Source organism: Lepisosteus platostomus, unplaced genomic scaffold (assembly GCF_059453375.1).
Source record: "Lepisosteus platostomus isolate fLepPlt1 unplaced genomic scaffold, fLepPlt1.hap1 Scaffold_42_H1, whole genome shotgun sequence".
Classification (NCBI taxonomy): Eukaryota; Metazoa; Chordata; class Actinopteri; order Semionotiformes; family Lepisosteidae; genus Lepisosteus; species Lepisosteus platostomus.
Window position 1 is genome coordinate 129,098 of NW_028291665.1, and position 17,589 is coordinate 146,686.

A 17,589-nucleotide genomic window follows, 5' to 3' on the forward strand; every position below is an offset into this window, starting at 1 on the left:
TCTTGTTTAACAAACAACACACACAACATTTTACATTGTCAATTCAGTTCAAATCAATGTATTTCTATATAGCGCCTTTCACAACAAGGGCTTCCCAAGGTTCTTAACAATGCAAGTTGTTAAGAGCCTTGTGTCTAATATGCCGCCTCGGTAACGTGCTGTCTCTTTGAGGCAAATGTTTAAATCCTCTGAGTTAAGTGCTGAAGTTATAGTAGTCCTATCAGTATTGTTGCCTCCGATCAACAGATCCTCAGTTTTCTCAGAGTTGAGTAACAAAAAGTTTTCACACATCCAAGTATTTCCTTCATTAATGCATTTAACTAAAGTGATAATAGAAGAGTTGTCGTTTGGTGTAAACAAAATGTTTATTTGAGTGTCATCAGCATATGAATGAAAGTTCATATTATTTTTTCGGATTATCCTACCTAGCAGCAGCATGTAGAGAGAGAGAGCAATATTGGTCCCAGCACTGATCCCTCTGGTACCCCAAATTGAACTGGTGACATTGATGAAGCAGTACAATTATTAGATATTTGAACATAATGAAAACGATGACTTAAATGTGAAGTAAACCACTTAAGGACGGTTCCAAATAAGCCAACCTCAAACTCAAGCCTGTGTAACAAAACAGAGAGGTCAACCGTGTCAAAGGCAGCTCTAAGATCTAGAAGCACAAGCACTGTTGCATTCCCCGCATCAGTAGCTAAGAGAATATCATTTACGACTCTTGTTAATGCAGTTTCAGAAAGCAGACTGAAATTTCTCAAGTATATTATTTGAATCCAGATACGATTGACGTTGGGCAACAACTATTCTCTCAAGACTTTTAGATTGAAATGGGACCTTTGAGAAAGGCCTGTAGTTGTTAAGAACTTGTGGATCCAAATTTGACTTCTTAAGGAGCGGTCTAACAACCGCTACCTTAAATTGATCAGGTACAACGCCTGACGCAAGCGATGCATTCATCATACTAATTATAGGTCCTGCCAGTCCTTCGAGGGAATCTTTGACTAGCTGAGTGGGGATGGGATCTAGCGAACAGGTGGTTGACTTTGTCTTACGTTTGTGTCCATGAGTCCACCATAAGAAGAAATCTGAACAGGAGTGTTGATCATGCGAGGTCACCATGGAGGAAACCACTGCTCTCCCCCCCAAAAAAACCACCACTGCCCCTCTCAAGTTTGCTAAAGACCACATGGATGTTCCACAGCAACTCCTGGAACAATGTTCTGTGGACAGACGTGACAAAAGTTGAACTTGTTGGTAAATGTGCACAGCGTTATGTTTGGAGATAACAAAACACTGCATACCAACTCCAAAACCTCATCCCACCTGGGAAGCATGGCAGAGGCTGTACGGGTTGCAATCATCGAGGGACCGATGAATTCCAAGATGTATCAGGAAATTCTACAGCAGAATGTCAGGGTGTCTGCCTGTGATCTAAAACTCGAAAGACGCTGGGTCATGCAGCATGACAAAAACAAAGGAGTACATCAACAACAGAGTGGCTGAAACAGAAGAAATTCCGTATTTTGGGATGGCCAAGTAAGAGTCCTGACCCCAATCCCATTGAAGTGCTGTGGCATGATCTGAAGCAGGCCGTTCAGCGCAAGACATCCCAAAAATATACATGAACTGAAACAGTTTTGCATAGAGGAATAGGCCAAAATACCTCCTAACCGCTGCTCAGGTCTGAACAGCCGCTACAGAAAGTGGGGGTTGAGGTTTTTGTCATAAAGGAGGTTCCACTAGCTCCTTAATATAAGGGTTCACGTACTTTTTCCATCAATGACCTTGATTGTTTAAACCATTTGGTCAATAAAGAAACAGCAATGTCAAATGTTGGGCGTGTGTTGTTTGTTAAATCAGACTCTCTTTATTAATTATTATGACTTAGATAAAGATAAGATCACATGTTAGGAGCCATTCATGCAGAAATCCACATCATTCCGAAGGGCTGTTTACACATTTTTTTCTCCCAACTGTATGTGAGAGAAAAGCAGAGACGCTCACTGAGTAAGGTGGGGTTGTAGCTTTGCAAATCACAAGGACATTTGTACACTCAAAATGGGACAGGAGCACCCCAGATGGGACTCGAACCCACAATCCTTGGCTTAGGAGGCCAGTGTCTTAGCCATTAGGCCACTGGGGCACACTGGGTGGGGTCGATCACGCTGATGAAGAGCCAGTTTAGTTTTCCTTTGCTTTTTCAAAGGGATCCCCAAAATTAGGGAAGTTAGGCAGCAGAAGGTTTACTGTGACCTGAGAAGGACCGGCATCCAATCACGGTGATACACACACGCACGCTCTCACTCATCTGAGCTACACAGCTACCAAGATGGTCTCAAGTGTGCCGAGCTGGTACGGAACATATTGAACTGATCGACAGCGAATTGTCTCTCAAACAGGCTTTTCACCTCTGAGCTCCCTGACTGACAGTGATCAGCTACAGATGCAGCCATTCAAAGTGAGCGGTACAGACACGTACCGCAGGTAAGATGACACGGGGTACCGCGGTGCGTGATTGGTTGACCGACAGGGGCACTCGTGGTCCGTTGGTCTGTCGTAGAAAGACTTACTGTAAACGTCTTTACTGTGCCCGTTGTAGATATTGAATTTTACCACTGAAGGAAAATCTTAGTAGCTGAGCATAAAAAGAATAGGAGCATACTGTAACGCGTGTGAAGGCCATAAACGATATTAATTTTGGAACATAAACATACAGTATATAGCTGGTCTTGGTACTTTAAAGAAAAAAATACACACCAGTATTCCATTTCTCCCTAAACATTGTAAGCTTCAAAGTCTTTAACTAACGTGATACCGGAGTCAACAAGCATACTTTTAGAATTTGATTAAAAGGGAATATAATATGGAATCGCGTATCTAAAGAATTTAATAACGGTATGATTATATCCGTGTACTGCGACAGGGCTGTGTAGGGCTGTTTCGTCTGCCTGTTCATGCGAGCTGTCTTGTAGCTGACTGGTCTAGGTGCGTGACTACCAACTGGCAGGTTGTGTGTTCAAATCCAGCTGGTGTTGGACTTTTCTTTTAACAAACATTTCTTCGAAAAAATAGGTAAGTGATATTATGGACAATCAATTGACTTTTATATTTCAAAATATCGCAACATGATCGATATTTGCGATATTTTGAACATATCTTCCCTTCTGACAGCGGTTCCTGCTTCTAGTGTGTGTGTGCAACAGAGTAAATTTTTATAGAGAAATGGAGGCTGGACAGTATGCGTTACAATATAAACATTTATATTGATTTAAATCGTGTTGTGATTTAAATCGCAAACGCGTGTTTAATTATGTGTTTTTTAATCATAATCAGGCTAATGCATTTCTACATTTTCTGTTTGAACCAGCTTAGAGGTTCATACAGAAAGACAGCTTGTGTTTAAATTGAGTGTAAGGTAATTTATGCTTCTAAAGTCATGGTCAGCATTTATTATTGTACTGTGCTGTAAACTTTTTCTGTGCCTAGTCACATTATTTTATAGCGTTTTTATTGCGTTATTAAATCCGGTGGCGCTGTGTGTTAGTTTCCTGATTCCCATTATTTAAACTGCGACACTGATCATTCATCTCTAAATAAACTTTATTTTATATAGCGTTTTAAGCGAATAGGTAATTAGATTGCTCATAAACCTAATCGCTTTTTCTACATAAACACAGCGTGATTGCTCTCTGAAAATGCTTTTCCTTAAAGCGATTCTATTGAGGGAGTAGCCCAGCTACCACTTAACACTGTACTTCCTACTTTGAATACCTGTGAGACCGGTTTAATTCGTCACAGCCAGCACTCCGGGAGTTCATATTGCTTGACTAATTTTAAAAACTAAGTTATAAATGCAAACGCTTCCTCGGTGCGCTGCTCTGGTACGCCGGGTCTTACACAGTGCCTGTCGGCAGTAAGCGTTACAATATACATACTTTCTGTCTAAGAACGTTCTGTTTTCATGTCCGAACGGGGAGACTTTATCATTCCAACTTGAAGCCACCCTTAAGTCCTCTGAGGTGTGTGTGTGTGTGCTTGCACGTATGGCGTAAAAGGTTTCTTAAACGGAGAGCGAACTTGAAAAAAGTTGCCTCCGCTGCCGCCGCCGCCTCGCACTCCCTGTTCGATTGTAGCAAGAAGGCAGCGGCCGCGGCGCTCGCTGTAGTCGTGGCCGAGTGGTTAAGGTGACGGACTTGAAATCCGTTGGGGTCTCCCCGCGCAGGTTCAAATCCTACCGACTGCGGCGTCCTTTGCATTTGGTTGCGTGCGTGCGTGTAAAAGGACCAGCGCCGTTTCGTTTTCGCTGGGACCTTTAACACTCTAAATCGCCTGGACCCGCAGCCTGTGAAATCGATTCTTCAGCACCCACGATGGACGCTTTGCCGCTGGACACAGATAACGATGCTTTTCTGCAACGAGCTTTCCAGCTGAATTTTCTCGGCAGCTCCGTACTGAACCTGTTCTCCATTGCAACATAGTGGAGGCTCGTCACGTCTATAGCAAGGCTGTGTAGGACCGCATACGCCACAGTGACTTGTACACAGACCACATGAAAGGCAAGCAAAATACACTTTTAAAATTCCAAAGACTCACAAGGTCAGAGAAACAGCGATGACCTGAACAGATCTGTTACAGAAGTCTAGGTTGACCTTTTTAGAGCTGTAATTGCATTTTTGTTTAATAGAAGATCAAATCTACTCGCATGTACCAGCACCTTACAGTTTATTGATGTTAATTCTGTTTAAGTAATAAGATTGCTAACGATGTTGGACTTTAGCCGGTGTTTTTTAGAACAAATTGCTTACACTTCTGTAAGGAATACGCAGTACGTGCCTTTGTCAGTCATTGCTCACCATACCTGTAACTTTCTTATCTAACTCACTTCCTCAAATGGTGAAGGTCCACAAACATAAATGAAAAAAAAACCCTTGTTGTAGATGAGGTGCACAAAAAAGCAGCCCCTGATAGTGTATAACACATTTATACTATTGCAGAGACACATGTAACATATATATACTGTATATATATGAAACAAAAATAGAAACAGAAACAGGAATCGCTTACTCACCTGGAGAATCTCTGTAGGAATATCTAGCATTTATCAATGGAAATAAAAGCTGCTTTAATACAGTGCATGTTCAAACTCAAACCCTCAGCTGCTGTTCTTGTTTGTTTTGGGACAAATTGCAACTGAGCATCGCATGAGCTGTTACGTACCCTTATCTGTTAGGGAATTTCAAGGGAGGAGTTAGGTCAGAATGGGTAGGCTGCAAAACAACAAGTAAAGATTTATTCCAAGATGAAACGTTGTGGCGGTTTTCTTATCTTTTCAGCATGGACTAAACTTTTACGTGTTCCTTATATGCTATATATGTATATATTAGCACCAATGTCGTTCTTAAAAACTAACATGAAATTGTCAGGGACATTCAGCTATATACAAAGACGAGACAGACAAAGTAATAATTCTGTATTAACGTGGCCTACATATTGACGCAATGATCGAACTAAGTGACGTGTTCTGATTCAGATCCCCTGCAGTTCATGCCAATTAGAACAATAGCAATGCTGAGTCCTCCCCACCCTACTGAGCACAAATTCAGCTGCTCTCCAGTTCTGTTCTGCATGTTTTTTCATTGCAATTGAGCTCGGAGCTGGAGATGATCTCCATACAGTTCTGTGTTCACCAGCCCGCACTTGCGTGCTAATTTACGGGTTGTGGCAAATGCTTTTCTATAGTTCATATACATGACGGCAACCTGTTACCGAGGAACCTGAGAGGTTTAAAAGCCTCACGAGCCAAGCAGGACTCGAACCTACAATCTTGTGATCCGAAGTCAGACGCGTTATCCATTACGCCACTGGCCCATAGAACATGCGCTTGCACTCCACCACAGAGAGCTCTACACTGCTACTAGTAGTACACTTCCCCATCTAAATTTTCACAGCAAGAAACTTGTGTTTCCTACTATTTTTATCAGGTTTAAAATATCATCTCCTTAAAACAGAAAAAGTGTTGATGTGTCGTGCTGAAATTCCGATTGATTTTGAATTCAAAGAAAAAAGGTTTTCTTCCAAAACACCATGAAATTGTCACATCTTGCAGACAATAGGTGTATTCCATGTTGAAAAGAGAAGAAAGAAAACCATGGAGCCTTTTACAGGTGTGAGGCTTCTTCAGGTGTGAGAAGACCTCACAGTCGAAACGCTGTGTTTCCGTTCTTCTCTTTTCAGCATGCAATAAACCTATTACTTGTTCCTTTGCAGCCGAGGCATGCTGACGTAGCTACCCAGCTGAACATCTTGCAGACTCTACAGTACTTCTCTCCTGTAGAAGTAAAGCAGGGCTTGCTGGGTGAGCTTTTGCTCCGGTAAATTAGGTCACGTGTCATGTTAAATCACTTCTTCTAAACACAACATTTGCTGGTGCTAGCTTTCCCCATGAAAAGAGACATTTCCCTTACAGTACATGACATATCGTTTTTATTCTATCAATAAGTATAGAAATTAAACAAAAGAAAAAATGGTGTCGCCAAAGAATGCACAGCTCTGTCGCCTTGGGGAGGTGTCAAGGGCATTGAGCTCCTTGGACATGAAAAGTGCCCGATAAATGCCATTTCTCATCATTTCTCTTGGCGTCAGTTCTGCTATTAAATGGGACGGAGGCAACGGGCTCAGAGAGCAGGTTAAGTGCACACCGAACGCAGATGTGTCAAAGTGTCTGTAAAAGCGCGGTGCTCCGCTGGCGCTGTTCCCTAGTGGCTTAAAGTGCCCGCCTAGTAAGCAGGCGATCCTGGGTCTGAATACCAGCGGTGCCTCTCTCCGTGTCTTGTTCTGCCGAATGTATCATTTCAGACAAACATGTACAGCTTGGTTCAGTTTAATGCAAGAATTCATTTCCTTTCTGGAATAACTTGTTTTTGAAGAAATCCATACAGCTTGTGAAAGATGAAATCCATTTCTTGGTTGTCAGTGGAAAAAGATTGCCGGCTGCAAGAAGCGCAAGTGATTGTTTTCTTTGACCATAAACCTGCAAATGTAGGATGCACAAAAGACTGTCAGACTCTGTGGTGCTGAAAAGTTGGTGGTTCAAGCCCCTCCAGTATGCGTGTCTCAGTTTTTCCAATGTAAACATCATCACCATCGCTAAAGAAGATGGTGCAGAAGGCTCCACAGTCGAAACGTTGTGCTTCTTTTCTTCTCTTTTCAGCATGGAGTAAACCTTTGCTTTATCCTTTGCAGCCTAAGCATGCTGACGCAGCTACCTTTCTCTTAACACGCCTCAATCATTATTCACCAAAACGATCAGCAGAATAAGTCGCCTTTGTGGTGATGTCACTCCTCTGCTTCACAAATGTCCTTAGTGACGGACCATTTCTTTCTGCCATTTTTCCGGAGCGGTTATTGATTGCTCCATCATTTCCCTCATACTTTCCATCCCTAGATTGAAAAAAAAAAAACAGAAACAGGCTGACAGGACGACAATCAAATTGCAAAAACTCATCAAAGCACTCGATAGAGTATTTGAATCCACAAGTAGCTACGAGCAACTTTGTCCTGGCTTGCATGAAAGTCGGAAAATGTCAAAAAGAAAAAGATGGTGGCTTTTTCATATTCGTTCTTTTATTTTTAGTTCGTTGCTTCTTCTGTCCATTGTCCTCCTGCCTGGCTCTTGACCTGTGACTGTTTGAACGCACACAGTAGACTTTCATGCAGGGGATTTGTCCTGAGCCTCTGTGAAGGACCCACCCACCCCCATAAATAACTGCTCTAGAAACACATGAATGCAAAACTAAACCACATCTTAAAGAGGAGCTTGTCATGACCGCCAGGCAGTTAAGACCAACTCTTAAGCAATCTAAACAGCACCAGCAGCGGGTGATTATTAACAAACGCCGCCGCACGAGTTAACCCACCTGCACACACTCCACCGTGCGGGACGCAGTGCTATTTTTACCATCTTTACTTGCTTCCCGCTGGTATTGAGTCTACTCCTTGAGAGCTCTACCTGGCGTTTTTTCCATTACCTCGTTTATTCTGGATATTGGACTCCCCTTCTGCCTTTTCGACTTTGGACCTCGCCTCTCACCTCGGACTGTTTGCCACCAGTGTTCTCCCTGGATTACGACTTACCTTACGCCTCTTGACCACGAAACAAAGCAAAGCAGAGCAAAACAAAATGAACAAACGAAAAGCCTCACGTCCCGCACTTGCGTGTAACGCCGTTACGTGCCCAAGCGGTATTGTACGTCATCTTAGCACTGCACCCCGGGGCGTACGGTATATGGGAACGAGCACACGCCACAAATCGTCTCGAATCACTCCCTACAGCTGTAAGGCACCTTGAAGTGTGCACCCCCAACATTCTTCTTTGCGCATCTGTGAAAGGTAAACTCTTGAGCAAACTCTGAACCAGCTCTAAGGAAACTAATCCGATTAGACGTTACTTTGACTCATCCTTTAAGGGAACCTTGTTAATTGGAGAAATCAATGATTTCGAATGAATTCTGTATGCGTTAAAAGACAGCTATACACAGAAAACATGCAGGACACTTCTCATGATGTTTCCCGAGCCGAAACACAGTGCGTTTTTCCAAGCCCTCTGACAAAGCCCGCCCACTGAAAACTGCAGCAGATCGTGTAAAGACGTTCAACTTTGTAACTACTGCACGCACAGGAAGCAGAATAAATTCCTCTTTTCAAACTGTCAAATGTTTGCTTTGCGAACACTGCAGGACATCGCACAATCTCTTTTGAATGGGGACAAACGATTTCTTATGGGGCACAGTAAGTACAGACGTTTAAAAAGCTCCACTCATGCCGACGATGCAGCATGAAGAAGCGCAACCTAACGTTTGCATTCCTAGCAAATTCCTTTTATTTTTTGATAAATAAAGACAGTCTTGTGTAACAAACAACACACACAACATTTTACATTGTCAATTCAATTCAAATCAATGTATTTCTATATAGCGCCTTTCACAACAAGGTTACGTGCTGTCTCTTTGAGGCAAATGTTTAAATCCTCTGAGTTAAGTGCTGAAGTTATAGTAGTCCTATCAGTATTGTTGCCTCCGATCAACAGATCCTCATTTTTCTCAGAGTTGAGTAACAAAAAGTTTTCACACATCCAAGTATTTCCTTCCTTAATGCATTTAACTAAACTGATAATAGAAGAGTTGTCGTTTGGTGTAAACAAAATGTTTATTTGAGTGTCATCAGCATATGAATGAAAGTTCATATTATTTTTTCATATTATCCTACCTAGCAGCAGCATGTAGAGAGAGAGAGCAATATTGGTCCCAGCACTGATCTTCTGGTACCCCAAATTGAACTGGTGACATTGATGAAGCAGTACAATTATTAGATATTTGAACATAATGAAAACGATGAGTTAAATGTGAAGTAAACCACTGAAGGACGGTTCCAGATAAGCCAACCTCAAACTCAAGCCTGTGTAACAAAACAGAGAGGTCAACCGTGTCAAAGGCAGCTCTAAGATCTAGAAGCACAAGCACTGTTGCATTCCCCGCATCAGTAGCTAAGAGAATATCATTTACGACTCTTGTTAATGCAGTTTCAGAAACCAGACTAAAATTTCTCAAGTATATTATTTGAATCCAGATACGATTGACGTTGGGCAACAACTATTCTCCCAAGACTTTTAGATTGAAATGGGACCTTTGAGACAGGCCTGTAGTTGTTAAGAACTTGTGGATCCAAATTTGACTTCTTAAGGAGCGGTCTAACAACCGCTACCTTAAATTGATCAGGTACAACGCCTGACGCAAGCGATGCATTCATCATACTAATTATAGGTCCTGCCAGTCCTTCGAGGGAATCTTTGACTAGCTGAGTGGGGATGGGATCTAGCGAACAGGTGGTTGACTTTGTCTTACGTCTGTGTTTATGAGTCCACCATAAGAAGAAATCTGAACAGGAGTGGTGATCATGCGAGGTCACCATGGAGGAAACCACTGCTCTCCCCCCAAAAAAAACCACCACTGCCCCTCTCAAGTTTGTTAAAGACCACATGGATGTTCCACAGCAACTCCTGGAACAATGTTCTGTGGACAGTGACAAAAGTTGAACTTGTTGGTAAATGTGCACAGCGTTATGTTTGGAGATAACAAAACACTGCATACCAACTCCAAAACCTCATCCCACCTGGGAAGCATAGCGGAGGCTGTACGGCTTGCAATCATCGAGGGACCGATGAATTCCAAGATGTATCAGGAAATTCTAGAGCAGAATGTCAGGGTGTCTGCCTGTGATCTAAAACTCGAAAGACGCTGGGTCATGCAGCATGACAAAAACAAAGGAGTACATCAACAACAGAGTGGCTGAAACAATAGAAATTCCGTATTTTGGGATGGCCAAGTAAGAGTCCTGACCCCAATCCCATTGAAGTGCTGTGGCGTGATCTGAAGCAGGCCGTTCAGTGCAAGACATCCCAAAAATATACATGAACTGAAACAGTTTTTCATAGAGGAATAGGCCAAAATACCTCCTAACCGCTGCTCAGGTCTGACCAGCCGCTACAGAAAGTGTGGGTTGAGGTTTTTGTCATAAAGGAGGTTCCACTAGCTCCTTAATATAAGGGTTCACGTACTTTTTCCATCAATGACCTTGATTGTTTAAACCATTTGGTCAATAAAGAAACAGCAATGTCAAATGTTGGGCGTGTGTTGTTTGTTAAATCAGACTCTCTTTATTAATTATTATGACTTAGATAAAGATAAGATCACATGTTAGGAGCCATTCATGCAGAAATCCACATCATTCCGAAGGGCTGTTTACAAAAGTTTTTCTCCCAACTGTATGTGAGAGAAAAGCAGAGACGCTCACTGAGTAAGGTGGGGTTGCAGCTTTGCAAATCACAAGGACATTTGTACGCTCAAAATGGGACAGGAGCACCCCAGATGGGACTCAAACCCACAATCCCTGGCTTAGGAAGCCAGTGCCTTAGCCATTAGGCCACTGGGGCACACTGAGAAAAGTTAGGCAGCAGAAGGTTTACTGTGACCTGAGAAGGACCAGCATCCAATCACGGTGGTACACACACACACGCTCTCACTCATCTGAGCTACACGGCTACCAAGATGATCTCAGGTGCGCCGAGCTGGTACGGAACATATTGAACTGATCGACAGCGAATTGTCTCTCAGACAGGCTTTTCACCTCTGAGCTCCCTGACTGACAGTAATCAGCTAGGTAGTGAAACAGTCAGCTGCTTCTAAGCCTTAAACAGCTGCATCGCGGCGCTTCCACAGAGAGATGATTTGAAAGCCAAACATCGCCCATTGGGAACACCTTACTATCACTAGTTTAAGAGACTCTTAAGGTCTTGCAGAGGTGCCTGTCTAATAGCATGCGCTTTGCAAGATATAGGTGTTTAGGCTGAGGCAGAATGCCTGTTAACAAAATGTTTTTCTAAAGGGGCCTCGCACTCTTTTCCAAGCAATGGTCACCATCCCCACCGAGTGTCACAATGTAGTCATGTCCTAGGACATCACCTGTTAGTCTCCATTTGTCTGCCACCAACACTTTAGGTTAAGGGGTCACAACCGCACCCCGGAGACCAGAGGAGCCGTTGGCGTTCTGGCAGCGCAGATTGGGCTGAAGGTGGGGCGCTTGAATCTCGCTGTTGGAGGCCGTCTGAAACTGACCCAAGCCTTTCCCTTGAATTAAATGTAAATAAGAAATGAACCCCAGATGCACATGGAATCAATCACGTGTTTCCTTTGAGCCGTTTCAGAGACTGCTCCAGAGTTTACCTTGCACAGATGCGCAAAGATTAATGATGGGGGTGCACGCTTCCAGGCGTCTTACAACTGTAGGGACTGATTAGAGACAATTCGTAGCTTGTGCTCATTTCCCTCTATTCCCCGTGTTGCAGTGGTAGGATGACGTAAATTCCTGCTTCGACACGTAACGGGATTATAATCAAGTGCAGGAGCTGAGGGCTTTAGTTTTGTTTCGTTTTCCATGGCGTTCGTAAGCGCGCAAATCAAAGGCAATTCCTGCATCTAACATGAATGTAAATGCTTTTGAAAGTGCAGTGTGGTGCAGCTTGTAAAATCCTTGTCCACATTTTTGGTTTGTTGATGTTTTTTCTGTCTGCCAAAGTTGCATTTTGACATCCGGACTGGGGGACTTTATCATTTGAACGTGAAGCCAGCCTTAAACCCTCTGAGGCGTTTCTGTCTGCCGGCACGAATCTTGTGAAAGGTATTTGTTTTAACGAAGAGCAACTTTAAAAAGGTTTCCGCAGCCACCTCGCAGTCCGTGTAAGATTATAGGAGGAATGCGGCGGCGGCGAGCTCGCTGTAGTCGTGGCCGAGTAGTTAAGGCGATGGACTTGAAATCCATTGGGGACTCCCCGCTCAGGTTCGAATCCTGCCGACTACGGCGTCTGCCGCACGTTACCTTGTGCCTGTGCGGCAAAGGCGAAGTGCCGCTTCTCCTTTCCTGGTACTATAAAAATGCTACATCGCTTGGTCCTGCTTCCATGGAAAGCAGTTCTTCAGGTAATTCTACTCTCTTACCAAAGCTGTTAGGTTCCTTTCCGTGGTGAGGTGGGTTGTCATGCAACGCTGCCACATAGTGCCGACATACAAGTGTGTTGCGGGAGAAGAGAAAAGTGTTTGAAGATTTAAGAGTGTCTTAGGTGGAGCCAAAATCAAGTGTCACAAATGCAAGTGGGAAGATTTCCAATGTTTAATATGGTCAAAATAAGCGGAAGTTACCAGCTGGTCTGGCACAGTCTCCCATGCTTTTGTCATATACTGTAAAGTGGTGTCGAACTGGGTGTTGAACTGGAGCCTCACCATTTGCATATGTGAGGCTCCAGTTATACATCGAGTGTCACATTAAATGACAAAAATGAAGAGAGTTAAAGCAGCTGGAGAGGTTTTCTTACAACTTTTGAGCTGACACAGTTTGGGAAAATGTTTCCTTCACGCTGCACTGAACAACATAGGCAGCCAAGAGTCTCCAAAACAAAACAGAATGGACAGATAGGAGAAAATTCCCACTCGTCCTGAAGTTCCCAAAATCCAGCACTGAGCGTAAACAAAGTGTCTAAGTAGCGTGGGAATGCTAACCCTAACCCTAGCTGGAGTTTGAGCAATCCGGCACTGAGCGTAAGAAGATGAGTCAAAGTAACGTCTAATCGGATTAGTTTCCTTAGAGCTGGTTCAGAGTTTGCTCAAGAGTTTACCTTTCACAGATGCGCAAAGAAGAATGTTGGGGGTGCACGCTTCAAGGCGCCTTACAGCTGTAGGGAGTGATTCGAGACGATTCGTGGCGTGTGCTCGTTCCCATATACCGTACGACCCGGGGTGCAGTGCTAGGATGACGTACAATACCGCTTGGGCACGTAACGGCGTTATATGCAAGTGCAGGACATGAGGGTTTTCGTTTGTTTGTTTTGTTTTGTTTTGTTTTGTTTTGTTTTGTTTTGCTCTGCTTTGCTTTGTTTTGCTTTCCATCGCGTTGGTAAGAGCGTAAATAAAAAGGCGATTCCTGCGTCTACCACTAATGTAAGAGCTATTTCAAGTGCGACGTGGTGCGGCTTTTCAAAAGCTTGTGGGCATTTCTCTGTTGTTTATTCTTTTTTTGTGTGTAACAAAGTGGCATTTTCATGTCCGGACGGGGAGACTTTATCATTCCGACATGAAGCCACCCTTAAGTCCTCTGAGGCGTGTCTGTCTGCAAGGCTTGTATTTTGGAAATGTTTTTTTGAAACGGAGAACGACTTTGAAATAGGCTTCCGCCGGCGCCTCGCGATCCAGGTAAGATTGTAGCAAGAACGCAGCGGCGGCTTGGCTTGCTGTAGTCGTGGCCGAGTGGTTAAGGCGATGGACTAGAAATCCATTGGGGTCTAACCGTGCAGGTTTGAATCCTGCCGACTACGTTGTCCGCCTCCAGTCGGTGTGTTTCGGCACAAGCAAAGAAGCGTGCCTTTTTGCTGTTCCTGGTGGTTTTAAAACGCCCAATCGCTTGTACCCGCTGCCTTGGAAATAAGTTCTTCAGCGTCCGCGAATGGCATTTTGCAGCTGGAAGCAGATGTCGACGCATTTTGCACAGAGCACCAAAAAAGCGTCTTTTTTGAAGGCCCAGGCACTGAGCATTGGTGGTTCAGTGGTATAATTCTCGACTGCCACGCGGGAGGCTCGGGTTCGATTCCCGGCCAATGCAGTGGCTTTCGCAGCGAGCGGCTCCATCACTTGCATCCCCTTGCAACTCGCAACTGAAAACCCACTGAAGCTAAGCAGGTGTGAGCCAGGTCAGTACCCGGATGAGGGTGAGCTACAGGGAAAAACAAAGCTTCCAGCTGGAAGCGGTGTTAATGGTGCCGGCGGGGGGGCGCTCACCCTGAGGTCTGTGCGGGTCCCAATGCCCCAGTATAGTGACGGAGATGCTGTGTTGTAAAAGGGCGCTGTCTTTCGGATGAGATGTAAAACCGAGGTCACAGCGCTCTGTGGTCATTCAAAATGACCACCAAAACCTTTGACAAAAGCTCTTGGTAATTGATGGTCTTCAATAATGCTTCTCCTTTAGGTACATTTTAAATCAGCTGAAAAATGCTGTGAAATGGGGGGGGCACTTCAGGCCAGTGTAGGATTTGGGTTACAAGAACCATGAAACTGCACGAGAAAGCCCGTACACTGAATTACACGGCTTTCTATTCAAAGGAGGACAAAAGAAATTCCCTGAGTTTGATTTTTTGCAGCACAGAGAGGAGCACTGTCGTGAGGCTGGTTAGCTCAGTTGGTTAGAGTGTGGTGCTAATAACACCAAGGTCGCGGGTTTGAGCCCCGTACGGGCCAGGTCTAGGTCCAGGTCCCTGTTTGTGAAACAGGCAAATGACTGTCTCAGGGGCCCATTCCTCATTCTCAAGACACATGTATGCAGTATGTACACCGTGGATTGAGCAATAGGGACTGAATACACCACAGGTAAGGTTAGAAGTCATTCTGAGGTGCCACATGTGAGGGATACAGCTAGGCATCCAAAATGTAGGGTTTGAGACCCTTCAGGTGTACTGCATCCTTTGAGACAGACCCGTGCATGTTAAACAAATGATCATTTCTTTCGGCATTAGGGACTAAATATACTAAACATATGATGCTAAAATGTTATTTTCACATATAGTAATGTAATAAATGATTGCTTATGCTTTATAAACAAATCTAATTAAAATAAAAGCTTACGTTTTGTATTTATCTTGTACCATAGAACATGATTTTTTTGTATTTCAATCCCACAAAGTGTCCAAATGATGCACTACATGATATAAGGAAGATTATCATATGCATATCGGTATTATCTTTCTTATGAAAATGCATTCCTTTCATTACCTTTTACTTTTTAAAATGAACTCAAATTGTGTATGATGTAATAATGTAAGTAGAATAGATTCTAATAATATAATGATCCAGTGTGTTGCACTACTTCACTGATTCACTGCTCTATGCCGTCTGGAAATAAATCCTCAGACTGCTTACTGCCCTGGGCATGTACCAATGAATTACAGGAGCACATCTATTTATCACTGCATTGAAGCAGGAGACACACAGTCTCTGCAAACACATCCTAAATACAGTGTTCCAGCACCTTTGACCTCATCCAGAACGTATCATTTCTTGAAAGGGATTGCTGTCCGATTGCACATCTGCATCCCAAACAGAATCTCTAGTAAAATACGATCATTTGTGAAACAGGCAAATGACTGTCTCAGGGGCCCATTCCTCATTGTCAGACATATGTATGCAATGCTTTCACCGTGCATTGAGCAATGGGGATTAAAAACACTGCAGGTAAGGTTAGATGTCATGTTCTATGATCATTTCTTTCAGCATTAGGGACTAAATATACTAAACGTATGATACTAAAATGTTATTTTCACATATATTAATGTAATAAATGATTGCTTATGCTTTATAAATAAATCTAATTAAAATAAAAGCTTAAGTTTTGTATTTATCTTGTACCATAGAACAAGATTTTCTTTGTATTTCAAGCCTACAAAGTGTCCTTTGATCTCTATTCTGTGGTAATCCACGATGACCCCGTTCTTCAGGTGATTCATCATGTCCTCCCTGGCCTGTTGAGAGGCCATCCTGATCTCTTCTGCCGTGGCGTGCTTCATACACGCCCTCTTCAAGTGAGCAGGAAGCTGATCAAAAGTATTCAGGCACATCTTGCACACCAGGGGAATCCTCGCGGGTTTCCTTTGAAAATAAATAATACCATCTGTGTATAGAAACAAGCTAAGACTGATTTCTTAAATTATCCTTAAAATTCTCTCTCATAGTTTGAGCATAATGATTTTATTGCATTTATATAAGAATTGCTCATTGCTCCAAAATAAATAATGGTTTCATAAAAAAGTGAACACTTACTTGGTCTCAGTCACAGACTTTCCAATAGAAGCCATTGTGGAGTTCAGCAACTGCAGGTCCTAGAAGTGGGGAAGGAATTTTAAAAGAGAAATTGAATTACAATACAGAAGGAATGGCTGAGGGTTCACTGAAATATATAAATATACAAATTCCAAAAACTGAGTCCATATAGAAACAACTACTTTTCATTTTCAGTACAAGAAAAAAAAACATTATCTTCCAAAGCATCATAAAATTGTCCCTTCTTCCAGACTCTACTTCTCCCTTGTAGTAGTACAGCAGACCTTTCCAGGTGAGCAGATCACAGAGTCCGAAATGAGCTTCCTCCATCAAGCAAAGTACCTGAACATGACTCTGTCTTCATAAAAGCGCCCCTGTAATAAAGAAATTAAATCCGAAATCAAGAGGGCAGTTGCCTACTGAAATACAAGAAGTCATCAATTTTAACCTAGCAACACATTAAAGGCTGCATCTATACAAGTGCGATTCTAGAAATGCTCACCAGATTACGTTTTAAGAAGGAACTGCGCCTCAGGTTCCGCCAAGATCTTAACTCGGATGGCAGGATTCAGAGTCCGGAGTGCGGACTGATGGCGAATGGAGGGTCCACATACTGTGGATCCCTCAGTGATCTTCCGCGTATTCAAACCGCCAGCGTGTGACTCCCCTGTCCCCGTGACCTCATTGCTCTGCTCTCTCCTCTGTGCAGCCGAGCCCGACTCACGGTAAAGTGAAAAAAAAGATGCCCTCAACGTGAGATTTACTCTGGAGCGAGGATAGATGTTACCTTTTTATCATTGAACTGGATGTATGTAATGTGGCGACTAGGTTCAATTTTGTATCCTCTTTGAAAGATTAAGGACTGGGGTGAGCGTGATTTACCACCCTTTCAGCTAAGAACCCAACGTGCGGACCGTTTAAGCTGCATATACTCGGTCGTTTAACTCTTCTCCATTAGCAGGGTTAAGGTTAAAGAAAAAAACATTGCTGACTTTTTTTTTTGCCAGCCGCTAGCGCTGATTAGCAAGGTTTGTATTTCATGTTTTGCAAGTTGCATCCATTTTAAGAAAAACAAGTCGCATTAAAGACAGGAAATAAATACTTGCATTTAATTAAGTCTAGCCGTAGGCGGTTGTCCATAATGACCAGTTCTGTTCGAGAAGACAGAACA

The 17,589-nt window shown here is 43.2% G+C and overlaps 4 non-coding genes across 4 annotated transcripts; 2 read left to right on the plus strand and 2 right to left on the minus strand.

Moving 5' to 3' along the window:
* Positions 1-4,170: 4,170 nt before the first annotated feature.
* On the plus strand, positions 4,171-4,252 carry trnas-uga (transfer RNA serine (anticodon UGA)). Its single transcript has one exon. It is a non-coding gene; the product is annotated as a tRNA-Ser (tRNA).
* A 1,552-nt stretch (positions 4,253-5,804) lies between these two features.
* trnar-ucg (transfer RNA arginine (anticodon UCG)) lies at positions 5,805-5,877 on the minus strand. The gene has a single exon. It is a non-coding gene; the product is annotated as a tRNA-Arg (tRNA).
* A 5,046-nt stretch (positions 5,878-10,923) lies between these two features.
* trnar-ccu (transfer RNA arginine (anticodon CCU)) lies at positions 10,924-10,996 on the minus strand. Its single transcript has one exon. It is a non-coding gene; the product is annotated as a tRNA-Arg (tRNA).
* Positions 10,997-12,338: 1,342 nt separating this feature from the next.
* Positions 12,339-12,420, plus strand: trnas-uga (transfer RNA serine (anticodon UGA)). The gene has a single exon. It is a non-coding gene; the product is annotated as a tRNA-Ser (tRNA).
* The last annotated feature ends 5,169 nt before the right edge of the window (positions 12,421-17,589 follow it).